The sequence below is a fragment of the Stegostoma tigrinum genome, chromosome 1, assembly GCF_030684315.1.
Source record: "Stegostoma tigrinum isolate sSteTig4 chromosome 1, sSteTig4.hap1, whole genome shotgun sequence".
NCBI lineage: Eukaryota > Metazoa > Chordata > Chondrichthyes > Orectolobiformes > Stegostomatidae > Stegostoma > Stegostoma tigrinum.
Genome location: NC_081354.1, coordinates 86,247,448 through 86,260,748, shown reverse-complemented (window position 1 = coordinate 86,260,748; position 13,301 = coordinate 86,247,448). Strand labels below are relative to the sequence as shown.

The 13,301-nt window shown below is 39.9% G+C and overlaps 1 protein-coding gene and 1 long non-coding RNA gene across 7 annotated transcripts in view; one reads left to right on the top strand and one right to left on the bottom strand.

Moving 5' to 3' along the window:
* Positions 1–13,301, top strand: part of kcnip4a (potassium voltage-gated channel interacting protein 4a) — a 1,101,054-nt gene that overhangs the window by 749,664 nt on the left and 338,089 nt on the right. The gene's annotated exons all lie outside the window — the stretch shown is intronic.
* Positions 7,261–13,298, bottom strand: LOC125455403 (uncharacterized). The gene is made up of 3 exons (XR_007248238.1): positions 13,064–13,298; positions 12,051–12,220; positions 7,261–7,413 (listed from the first exon to the last, which is right to left on the bottom strand). It is a non-coding gene; the product is annotated as an uncharacterized LOC125455403 (long non-coding RNA).

The window sequence follows — 13,301 nt, the reverse complement described above, 5'->3', positions numbered from 1 at the left end:
TAAATATTGTAACTATACCTGCGTCACCATTTGCTCTATCAGTTCATTCCCCATTCGAATCACCATTTATTTGAAAAAAGTTGCCACTCAGGTCTCTTTTACCTTTCACCTTATATATATGTCTTCTAGTTTTGAACTCCCTTACCTGAGGGAATTGACATGTTATTCACGATATCTATGCCTCTCATGACTTAATAAACTTCTATAAGGTCACCCCTCAACCTCCTACACTCCAGTGAAAAATGACCCTGCCTACCTAACCTATCCTTAGAACTCAAACCGTCCAGTCCTGGCAATATGCTTGTAAATATTTTCTGTTCCTTCCAATAGCAGGGCAACCAAAACTGTACACAGTACTCCAAAAGTGGCCTCACTCATGACATGTACAACCACAACATGATGTCTGAATTCTTGTACTCAATGGTCTGAGCAAAGAACACAAGCATGCTAAGTGCCTTCTTAACCACTCTGTCCACCTGTGACACAAGTTTCCAGGAACTATGCATCTTAACCCCTAGGTCTCTCTGTTCAACAACACCACCCAGGGGCCTACCATTAACTGTTTACGTACTGCCCTTATTCATTTTACCAAAATCCATACCTCACATTTACCCAAATTAAACTCCATCTATCACTCCTCAGCCCACTGGCCCAATTGTTCAAGATTTATAATCTTCGATAACCTTTCTCACTGTCCAAAATACCACCAATTTTGGTGTCATCTACAAACTTGCTAACCATGCCTCCTAAATTCTCATCCAAATTGTTTACATAAATGACAAACATCCATTGACCCAGCACTGATCCTTACAGAACACCACTAGTCATAGGCCTCCAGTCTGAAAAACTTCCCTCCACCACCACCCTCTGTCTACTATGTCAGGCCAGTTTTGTATCCCACCAGCTTGCTTTCCCTGATTCCCATGTGATCTAACTTTATTAACCAGTCTACCATGCAGGAACCTTGTCGAAGGCTTTACTAAAGTCCATGTGGACAACATGTACTACTCTGCGATCATCTATCTTTTTGGTCATATGCTCAAAAAACTCAAACAAGGTTGTGAGACATTATTTGCCAAGGACTTTTTTAAAATTAACCTATTGTTCTAATGCACCTGCTCAGAGATTTTACTGTACAAGTGGGACATGAACCTAAGCCTCCCAGTCAAGGTGTCGGGAAATAACCACTGCACCACAAGAGGATCCTTCCCATGCACATTTGTTTGCACTTATGTAATTGCACACAGTTTGTTCCTTCACCCACGTTACAACAGTTTGCACATAATATAAATAACTGAAATAAGCAGCCTTGCCCTTTTATTCAATCCTCCTTAGAGAAATGTCTGGCCTTAATCTGATACACATAAACATTTGAAATCAAGATTATAATGTTTATGTATAAATCCTCAAAATTGCACGGCACAGAATGAATTAAAATACATGAACAGTACATTTGACACTCATCCCTGCTGAAAACCTATTGCACCCTGGTTGTGTTTTATTCCCAGTTTAACATTCTGTTGCTAATAGCTCACTCTTTGACATGGTAGAACATTTCAGCTGGGCTATTTCTTCAAATGGTTGACAATGATAACGACACCAGGACATCCTTCTTAAAAGTGTGCATAAAAATCAACAGCAACTTCCAAGAGACGGTTTAATTATTATACCCATGAGATTCCATGCAAATCGTCTGTTTAAAGTGACACAGTACTGAGATATCGAAGACATATTAATGTACTTACCTTCCATGGTTTTCGTTGCCACCTTCTGTGGCCTGGTGCATAATCACACAATTAGAATCAGTTCATTTGTCCCATCGTGCCCAAACCAGCTCTATTAGTTAATGCGAATCTTTGACTTTTTGCCCATATCACTGCATAGCATTACTTTCCAAAAAAAATGTCCTAATGCTCTCTTGAATGCCTCAATTGAACCTGCCCCCACAACATTTCCAGGCAGGGCAGTCCATACATCAACAGATCAACAACTCCTGAGTGAACAAGATTTTTCTCGCAAAACTCTTGCTTTGTTTACACATTACCTTAATGTTAATCTCGCTCATTCTTGTTTCTTCAACAAAAGGAAACAGCTTCCTTGTCCACTCAGTGCAGCCTGCTCATGGTTTTGAAAATCACTATCTGATCTCCTCTCTGCTTCTCTCCAGAGGTGAAAAAATCCAACTTTTTTCATCAATCTTCATACAACTGAAGTTTCTTATATCTTGAATCATTCTAGTAAATTGCATTTGCATTTTCTCCAATGCATTCACATCTTTCCATTAATGTAGCACCCACAATTGCAGACAATATTCCAGCTGAGGTCTAATATGTGCATTGTACAAATTCAACATCACCTCCTTGCTCTTCTACTCTATGCCTCTATTAATGAAGTCAAGAACACTGTATGTTTTATTGATTGCTCTCTCCACCTGTCTCACCATCTTCAATGGTCTTCAAAATGCACCACTTTACACTTCTGTGTCTTGATCCTCATCTGCCCCTATCCTCCCACCAGCATCAATATTTTTCAGGTGGTCCACACAATTTTCTTCATAGTGTGTAATTTTAGTGTCACCTGCAACTTTGAAAACAGCCCCCTGCACAAGAAGATCCATATCATTAATATACATCAGGAAAAGTGAGGGTTTAAACACCCATGCCTGGGAACGCCACTACAAGCCTACCTCCAGCCAAAAATATCCATTGACCATTACCTTGTCTTCTATCATTCAGCCAGTCGTATATCCATTTGCCACTGTGTCTTTTGTGACATGGCCTGCAACTTTTGTCACAAGTCGGTTGTGAGGTATCATATCAAATGTCTTTTGAAAATCCATGCTAACCATGTCAAAGGTGTTACCTTCATCAACCCTCTTCAATACCTCTTCGAAAAGCTCCAGCAAGTTTGTTAACCCCAATTTTCCTTTTAGAAATTCATGCTGAGTCTTCGTCATCTTCCGCCTTTTTCCATGTGACTAATGATTCCCTTCTGAATAATGCTTTATTGAAGTTTCCACCTTACTGAAGTTAAACCGATCGGTCTGTAATTGCTGGGATTATACTTTCAATCGTTTTTGAATGAAACCATATTATTGACAGTTTTCTGGCACTCCCCAGAGTCTAGGGAAAACTGCAATATAATGGCAATGCCACACCCCCCCCACCCCCCGCAATTTCTATCCTCACTTCCTTCAATATCCTTGGATGCAACTCATTTCTTTTCAATGTTTTGTTAATGTTAAGTGCCCACAATCTATCCAAAATATATTCCTTATTAATTTTGATCCCTGTGACAGATAGAGTTTCTTTCTCTGTCTACATGACCCGGGCAACATTCTCTTCTTTAATAAAGTCAAATGCAAAGTCATTCAAAACCTTTGCCATTCCCCCACTTCCATCCGCAAATCCCCTTTTTGGTCATTGATCGGCTCTACTCCTCCTCTAACCGCTGTCTTGCTGTTTGCATGCCTGCTCTTGTGAGTCTCCACCACTGGCCCAAAAAAAAATGCCCAGTGTTCCAACTGGGACCTGAGCAATAAGTTTTATGAGTTTGGGATTATCATTTTACTTTTTGTGATTTATATTCTTCAAAGACCACAGATCTGTAATGGCATTTGTTTCAGCTTTGTCATCATGCCTTCCTATAATATGTTAAATAAAAATAAAAAATAATTTCACAACACAGACATAAGCTTAAAACCCTTAGTGTGCACTTGAGTAAGCACAAGCATGCCAAAGGCATTTGATTCTGGGAGATTGAATTTGGTAGTGTGATTAGCCTGAAGAGCGTTGAGGAATTGGTGCTGTAATTGCTTGGAAGATGATTATGAAATAGACTTACTTCAAAAGGTATTATCAGTGGTTTTACTACATGCTGTGCTTTTCCGTTGCAATTGGTTGAAATGTTCTGCAGTTTAAGACTACAATAAAAATCCTTGGAATGATGAAATATTTAAGTGAAAGCTTATGCTTTCAGGATGGTACAATTAAATCGCTGTTGAGTGCGGCACAATGCAACAAATGTTTGATTGCTTGTCACAGGGCTCAGATTGTTAATCCCTCAAATGCTCACAAAGAACATTGATTTCAGAACTTAATTCTGCTATTCCTTGTGTGACTAAATATGCTAAACTGAGTTTTAGAATAATGATCATTTTAAGTTACAAATATGGTGTTTGTGTGTGCCATCTGAAGACAATGTTTAGAGGTGATTTGTTTAATCATGGATTTACCATAACTTCTCAAAAATAAATTCTATTTTGTTGCATAGCAAATTCAACACAAGGTACACATACCCTCTTTTCCCTTACTGATCAATTTAAATTGTGGAAAAATACGAGTGTAAAGAGATGGACAGACATGTAGAAGTTCTATTTGGTCTTTTGAAGTGTTAAACTTTTCTGTATTAGATCAAACTTGTTTCAAAGTCAGAACCGTCACTGGCAGTGATTCTTAATCTCATCCCATGAGTGAACCAGAATGCACGTAAATAGCAACAATCAAATTGAAAATGTATTTATTCATATTTTAGTCTTTTAGATTCTGCAAAATACACTATGAAGGGCCAATCTATAATCTGCAAGCCAGACACACAGCTGGTCACCCTTTTCAGAATGCAGACAGTCAGCAGCACAGGATTCACTCAGCTTCATGCTGACATAATTTAAATAATGAAACAATATGAAGTTTGCATGCTGTATGCCTCAACAGCACTGAGTGTATGGTGATCTCTCATCAGGTTCCCTACACCTGTAAATGTACTGTAAAAATGTACTGTAGAACAATTGATCAACTTCTTTGATGAGTTAATGCCATAGAGACAAATAGATCCCACGTTTGGCCTCTGGTCTATGTAGACCTAACAAGCAGCAGCTTAGATAATATATTCCCATGTCAATTAAAGGAGTTTGGTCATCATTTCAAGAAGTGATTGCTACCAATTTCAGTTGGAATTTGTTCATATGCAAATCTTACATGAGGACAGAATTGAACTTGGCTGGACACTAAGCTGACATGCAGCAAATTGGCTGTTTTTTGGCATATTTAGATGGGCAAGATTTGCGATATCAGCTATTGTAAGTCAGTGCCTTCAGGCCATTTGGAAGAAAACTGGAGAAAAATAGCTTAAAAGAAGTTGTTGCAATTTGTTTCCTTCAAAATTTTAATGTCTGGAACAGCTTATGGCTCTGCAATTATTTTCACTGTAGTTTAATACAAATTGTACTATCATATATGCAACAGCAAGATGCATAACACTCTTAATCACATTCCTAAGCATTTCAATTTGGAAATGCTTAAATAAAATTCAAAGCCAACTGAATTTTTCTCAAGTATTTGCACTAGAATTGTGATAATTGATTACTTCTCATACCTATGAGGGTAAAGAAAACAACTGTGAATTTGAAAGTTATGCGAATTTTGGAGAAGCTGGGACCCCATTATATAGCTGCACTCCTGCAGCGTCTGAGCAACGGGGGCCATTGTCTGCCACACCCCACTTTGCTACTTCAGTTCCTCCCAGGGCATTTGGGTGATATGCGTGATTGCTAACACGACAGGATCCTCCCTTGCCTGGGGCTGAGCTGGTGCTTGGTGACTAGCAGCCCTTGAGTACCAGCATCCTTGGGTGCTTCTTTGGTGTCCAGCTGTGCAGCTGTCACAGAGAGCTGCTCACCAGCTTGTGCTTTCAAAATGTGATGATCCCACTGAGGTGTCAGTATCTGAGCTGCTGACAGGCACAGGAGACAGCCTTAGTGACACTTCCTCTAGAGCCTTTGTACTCTCATCTTCAGAAGTTGAGGAGGTGGCTTCTGGCGAAGCAAGCCATTTCTGTGTGATGTGCTGGTACCTGCAAGACACAAGGGAAAGAAGGTGTAGTCGTCAATGGTTAGAAGTGGTGCCCCATTGAATGACAATAACAGTATGGTTCGTGTGAGAGTCGCACTGGAGTGAAGAGTGGTACATTCTCAGCTGATGGGACATGGATATCTCAGTATTCCTGCAGAAGTGATCCCTGTCTTATCCTGCAAAAGTGTGGATTGTCTCCTTGTAGGTGCTGAGGAGACGTATGTCAGGCACGCCTCCAAATATTGGAATCCTTTCTGTCCTAATGAAAGCTACTGTTTTCTGCTGAAATGGGAGAAAGGGAGAGATCAAACAACATGAAAGTGGGTGGCGTGGCCGTTAGAGCTGATGCAGACAGGGGGAAAATGTAGAAAGGTAACCAGGATGATTGAGTAGGCAGCGCAGAGATCATTCAGGGTCAGTAATATGAGATGATGGCGTTGGAGCGGGGGATGGTGGGTAAGTTGAGGGTGAGCGAGGGAAAATGTTGAAAGCAATTATTAGAGGGGTAGTGGAAGAGCATTATCTTGGTGAGAGGTGTGTGAACTGAACAGAAATAGAGTGAGTGTGAAGAGGCAGAGTGAAGATTATGCCACTTACCTTGGTGGAAGAAAGAAGGTCATTGATTTCCTAGTGACACTGCTGGCTGGTCCTCTGCACTGTTTAGACTGCATTGACCTCTCCACGTGGCAACCTCAGACCAGCCTGCCAGGATCTGGTGCTGTGACTTCCATTGCTGGTTCCCTGGAAGGAGAACAGCCTTGCAGTACACGAACCCAGTTACCAGCACCTCCAGGCCCTGTCAGAGAACTGCAGAACCAGTTTACTCTTATCCAAATTCTGGCATCATAGAACAGGAAAATTCAGAATGCTAGCACTCACTTGGGTGCTTGGGGGCCATTCAAAGATGGTATGGATGCCAAGGATGGTGGTCTTTCAGTGGATATTTGCTGAGTGATGATTTTTTTCCTGGGTACAGTGCATGGTAAGTTGGGGCTGGAATTAGATGTGAGGGCTGCCATAGGGTTGGGGCCAATAGTAAGCTCAGTGTTTCCTTTCTTGATCATGAATCCACGTCTCTGATAAGATTAAGTTATGGTGAATCCTCTTAGAAATGAAGCTGCAATATTGACTGAAAAACAAAAATTGCAGGAGAAACTCAGCAGGTCCAGAAGCTTCTGTGAATAGAAAACAGAGTTAATGTTTTGAGTCTGGTGACAGTTCATCAGAGCTGGGCTTGAAAAGTTAATTCTGCTTTCTTCCCACAAATGCTACCAGTCCTGCTGAGTTTCTCCTGCAATCTCTGTTTGTTTTTGTTTTAAATTTCCAGCATCCATTGTTCTTTGTTTTATTTTATTGCAATATTGGCTGCTGGTACTGGAGTCTCAGACAGCAGGAATGGGATCATTGTGTCTGAAAATGTAACAAGTCTTGCAACAAAAGCAAGTCAATTCATATTCTTAGACATTCCTTACCTTGTCTTCTGAGGCTTCAAACCCAGGTCCCATCACTTGTTTCTTCTAATACCCTGGATTTTATGGTACTCCATCTTCTCTGCTCTCTGTGACTGAAAGGTTTGTCATCAGTCTAGCTATGCCCAAACCACATAACGCTCAGTGGAACATTGATTTCTTTAAGGTGAAACTGCTGTGCCCATCTGGGCATGAAATACTATCTTAGAGAGCTGCCAGCCAATAGGTTCATGGCAACTCTGTATTTCCAACAGTGTCCAGTAGTGGCCACTACTGGAACTGTGGGCAGCTTATGATGAATAAAAGATGATGGTGTCAGCACTGCAGGTATGTTCAGGGTTTTGGCAGAGCCTGCTTGGCAGTCTGCAGCAAGGAGGTTGAACTGGGAGAAGAGGCCAAGGTGCCATGTTTAAAGTGGGTAGCATTGACCTTGTATAGGGTACCTTCTTTGGGCATAACAGAAATACCAATGGAGGACACAGTTCCTAATTTTTGGTAACAGACCACCAAATAAAAGTTATAAAATGCAATGGATTAAAGTATGTATTGCAAAGTAAGTAGATGTTCTTCAAACGATATAAAGGCATGAATATTAACAACTAAGTTTTACACCTTATTCAAAATAAGCTTGCTAAAACAGCCAATAAATACAAAATCCCTAGCTTCTTTGTTAATCTAATACAGAGTGCCTTCAACCCAATGATCTTTGATAACGTCTCTGGGCATTACCAATGTTCAGTGCAATTCCCAGCATTTGACATGCCTACAATGAAAGCACCCATTGCAATGAGTAATAGCATCGAGAATTGGGAATTTGAGCATTTTTCCACCTCAGCCACTTGTTTTTAATATCAAGCATTTATAGCATAGTAATGTATGATTTGATGCAGAGAAAAACTCCTTGTACCCTTTTGCTAAAATGCTCCTCAATTCCAGCATGAGAGGAGCAACCCTATTGGACCTGAATGACAATTTCCATTTCCTATATCAAACACACTGTGGCTTCTTTAAATAGATGTCAAATTGGTGCCAGAGATGAATAACAAGAATTAAATTTCCAAGGGCTAAAACATTGATATTTCTCACCGGCCCTTTCCACATCAAATATAATTAAATCTGCTGAATACAACTATAATTAAGGGAATTAGTGCTATAAATGGGCTATTTCCATGCTTAAACACAATCTGCTTGAGTGAAGAACTTCCATACAGCAGCTTATTATATTCTTAAGATCGTCCAAACTCCTTTTTATTTTTAAAGTGCAACAGTGACTATTTTGAGAGAGATGATGAATTCAATGTGGTCTTGTTCCTTATATATGATATGCAGTGATTATAACAAAGTCAGCCAGCTGGACCTCATAGAATATAAGTTCCCTGACTGGGGCTGTTAATCTGGTCCAATCAGGGAGCCCTGGCTGACAGATAAAAAGGCTGAATGTCAGAGATATTGATAATTTGAAACCTGATTCTGCATGAGGCAGTAGTATAATCAAGGATTGTTCATATTTAAATAAAGGACGTCTTGATGATGGGACACCAGCCTCTGTGGAGTTATATATTCAATTGTGGGGACATTTTTCTTAGGATGACTTTGTTGCTGCAGATGGTTGTTGGTGTTACAGTGCAGTACACAGTTAAACAGATTATACTTTCCTCTGTTTCTTCAAACCTGTTTCCATTTATTAACTTGCAGTAAATCCACAGAACAGAAGCAGGCTATTCAGAAATAAATAAACTATTGTCTTCATTGAATGCCACAAAAACCCTCTTTAATACATTGCCCCAAGGACCGAACCTTCTTTATTAGGCACATGGCCTGAAAAAAAACCACCTATACCAACCATTAGTAGGAAGGCCTGACAGATCTTTTGCCATAATGCCCTTAAGTGGACACCCACTGGACTCGCTCGTGACGGAGGATCCCAGAATAGGATGTCCCAGAGCAGAGGCCAGCAGCTCTAGAACATGATAGTACAGCAGAGAAGTTTTCAAGAAGGTTTGTAGCTTGAGTTGTAGATGAGGTTGTAGACATGCTCACTGAGCTGGTGGGTTTGTTTGCAAATATTTCATCACCTCACTAGGTTACATCGTCAGTGCATCTCCGGTGAAGTGTCGGTGTTATGTCCTGCTTGTATGTTTGGCCTGGTATTCCAAGCAGAACGCCATCAACAAACACATTGAATTAGATCCTGTGTGCAAACCACTGAGAAACTAAAATGGAAATAATACTAACCACTCCCAGCAAACTGAGGCAGATAAATAACAAGTGGGACAGAGCACCTATGCTTCACAGTAGGCACACTGGCCATATTATCTAGCAAGGTGATGAAATATTTGCAAACAAACCCACCAGCTGGGCAAGTGTTTCTACAAACTCACACCACTGATGATCATGGCTACTGCTGGTACAGCAACTCTGGACTCCCAAGATTGAACAGCAGCAGGGTTCTCTGCAAATGAAATCACAGATAGGCAGGCCAGTGAAGAAGGCTTTCAGCACACTGGCCTTTATCAGTCAGGGCACTGAGTATAGAAGTTGAGAAGTTATGTTGCAGTTGTACAGGATGTTAGTGAGACCACACTTGGAATGTTGTGTTGAGTTTTGGTCACTTTGCTATAGGAAAGATGTTATTAAACTGGAAAGAGTGCAGAAGAAATTTACAAAGATGTTGCCAGGACTCAAGGGACTGAGTTACAGAGTGAACTTGGACAAGCTAGGAGTGTTTTATTTAGACCATAGGAGATTGAGGGGGGATCTTATGGAAGTGTATAAAATCATGAGAGGCATGGATAGGGTGAATGCTCCCAGTCTTTTTCCCAGGAATAGGGAATCGAGGACTAGAGGACATTAGTTTAAGGTAAGAGGGGAAGCAATTACATGGAAACCTGAGGGGCAATATTTCTTACACAGAGGGTAGTATGCACATGGAATGAGCTGCCAGTGGAAGTGGTTAAAAGGCATTTGGACAAATACATGTATAGGAAAGGTTTAGAAGGATATGGGCCAAGTGCAGGGCACTGGGATTAGCATGGATGTACATTTTGGTCAGCATGGACCAGATTGGGTTGAAGATCCTGTCTCCGTGCTATTGGGCTCTATGACAAATTGATGCTGCTGAGGAAGGGTCTCACAGGCTGGTGGTGACACAAATAGTGTAGCATTGTGATCTAAAGTAAGTTTTATACTTTACCAAAGTAACATCATGTGAAAAACCTGCCAGCTAAGCCTGGTGGGTAAGACACTGGCATGGTGGGACCAGTAAATCCTTCTTGCTTGGGCAGCTTGTGCCAAACGGAGAATCCGCATTGTGCTGAACAGAGATATCCACTAGAGGCAAGGTCTGCCTATGTATGAAGATGCCTGCCTGTCCTTAAAACTAAGTAATCTATTCTAACCAGCCCTTACTGGGATGTCCCCACCTGACCATGATTGTCCCACCCCTGCTATCTTCGCTGTAGACTCCAGTGACAATTTTTTGGCCTTGTATCCTGCAGTTCTGATGTTGCTCAATACTTCTAGTTGTCCTGCTGTCTGGAATAATAATAACTTCTGACAATAGAGTGTACCCCAATGCCAGATTAGTGTTGAGTCAGGTCAGGAGCAGCCTCCTTTTGGTGGAAAGGCCCACCAATCTGAGGATTAAATTCCAAATTGTGGGTTCTGGTAGAGGGAGTAAATGTTGAAGGCAGTGAATAAAGTGCCACTTAAGTGGGTTACTTTATCCTATGTGGTGTCAAGATTTTTGAATGTTTTCTCGAGTCTGGAACTGCCCTCATATGGGCAAATGGTGAGTTTTCCATCACACTCCTGAGTCTTGATTCTAATTCAATTTTGGTCAATTTCGATTTTGAGCTCATGATTATAGGAAGGATATAACAGCAAATGGTGATTGTGTGGTATACATTCAGTAACACAGCTGTCGTGGTTCAGCAGTTTCAGTTTGAAAGTATGAATGAAAAGTTAGAGTTTCATTCACTGGAAATGTAAAGATCAAGAATAACCTAAGAGAGGTCTTGAAGATTATGCAGTAATAATGTTCAGCATTATATATTGTTTCCAATTGGTGAGATGCTAACAAGAGGAAACACATTTCTTATGACAAAAAAAGGAAGAAACAAATAGTAATAATTTGTATGTATGGTTGTTGGCGTTACGGAATTTTTTGGTTTAAATGGTTTATTTTAAAAATATACGAAAGTAGAGAATACCTTTTAAGATTTATATTGCAACATATAGGTAGCAATCAGGAATGTATGATGAGATGGTTAACATGGAGAAAAATGGTGTAGATAGTGAGCAGTAGGGTAGTTTTCATACTGTATGATTCAATTATTTGAAAGACAGAAAATTAGAATCATGTAAGTGATGGTAAAAATCTACAACCCATTCGGTTGACTCTTGTCAAAATACAAAAGGTGCTCTGAAGAAATTGGGCAAGGACCCAGATTTCCCGTATCTTTGCCTGATGTTGGACTTTTTTGCACCTTATGAGAGACTGGGTATCCAATTATTCCTTTCAAGACTAGAAGCAGAAGGTGGAAACCCCTCGGGCCATGAGTCAGGAGTTGAATTGCTACTTTCTCTCTTTTCTCTGGTTTCAAGCGTGGCAGATAATTCAAGGACCATCCAGAGATACTTTGACAGCTACTTTCTGCGGATGATTGTCTCAATTTTGAACCTCTATAGTAATTATTGCCTTTGAGCCACATGAAGTGGCATGAATACCAACCTTTTAGATTCAAATTAATAGAACTTCCCTCCTCCCCAACATCACCGACAATTAGGCTAGAATATGTCCTGATCCTTTTAGCGTTTCAGAGATTTTCTTTTATTCTTCAGGATGCCTATTTCTTCACGATTTTCTGTAGTTCTCTGCTGTTTTGTGCATATTCCCCATAGCTATAAAAAGGACCAAAAATATTTAATGTTCATAGATTTTGGGAACAATCGTATTTGCACATGCAAACAGAAAAATAATGCAGTGTATTCAAAAAGTTGCATGATAATGAACACTGTAATTTTCAAAAGAAGACACTCTGAAATGTTTTTCTGAATACAAATTTGAAATGACTGATGCTGCAGCACAAATTTGTTTCCAAGTGAGCTTTGGCATGCTAAACTATGGTCACTTCCTCATTTATAATTTTGTGAGATCAATGAAAACAGAATGAGTGGTCTTAGACTCTTCAACTGAAAATTAATTGTTCAATATTATCTTTTAAAAGAGACATAATTAAATACTACAATCTGACTTCGAATATTCGGAACCTTCTGTTAATACAGGAATATTTCTATATTCAATCATTTTGATATTATTCAGGATTGTAATCGTAATCTATATCACTCTTGCTGTCAATTGACAAGCTGCAAGGAACAGATGGCTGCATGCACTGTCTGTTGCTCAAGTTCATTTTCTTGCTTTTGTCCATGGTAATAGTTTCCGGCTACCCAGCTTATGACTTGCTGGTTCTCCTGATCTTTGCACATTGCAATAGTTTGACTTCCACTACGCATCACATTGAATGATTTCGAATGCACTGATGTTAATATAAATATTCTGCTTCCTGGAGCTAAAGGGTGCAAATGACATTAATCATTCCGTTTCTGCCTAACATCTGTCCGATGCTAATGCAGTCAGTTTTGAAAAGAAAAAAAAGTAAATCTTTAGTAAATTATTAAATAATGGGGCAAACATAATTTACCATTAATGAATTAATTGACAACATTGTGTGGTGCATTTACCTTTCAAAACCTCGAACATTCAACAGGCTTTCAAATGGACGGAAAGAAGTAACAAAAGAATATTTCAGTAAACTACAGTTCAAAAATCTCTTCAAACGTACTTTTTTGTCTCCGGGTGAGTGTTTTTTTCAGCCTGTAATGGAGACTTCAATCAGGATGAAATTAAAACATTAAAGGCTGTTCTGTCACGTCATAATGTTTAAGCTCACTTTTCTTCAGATACTCAGGGTCTTATTTT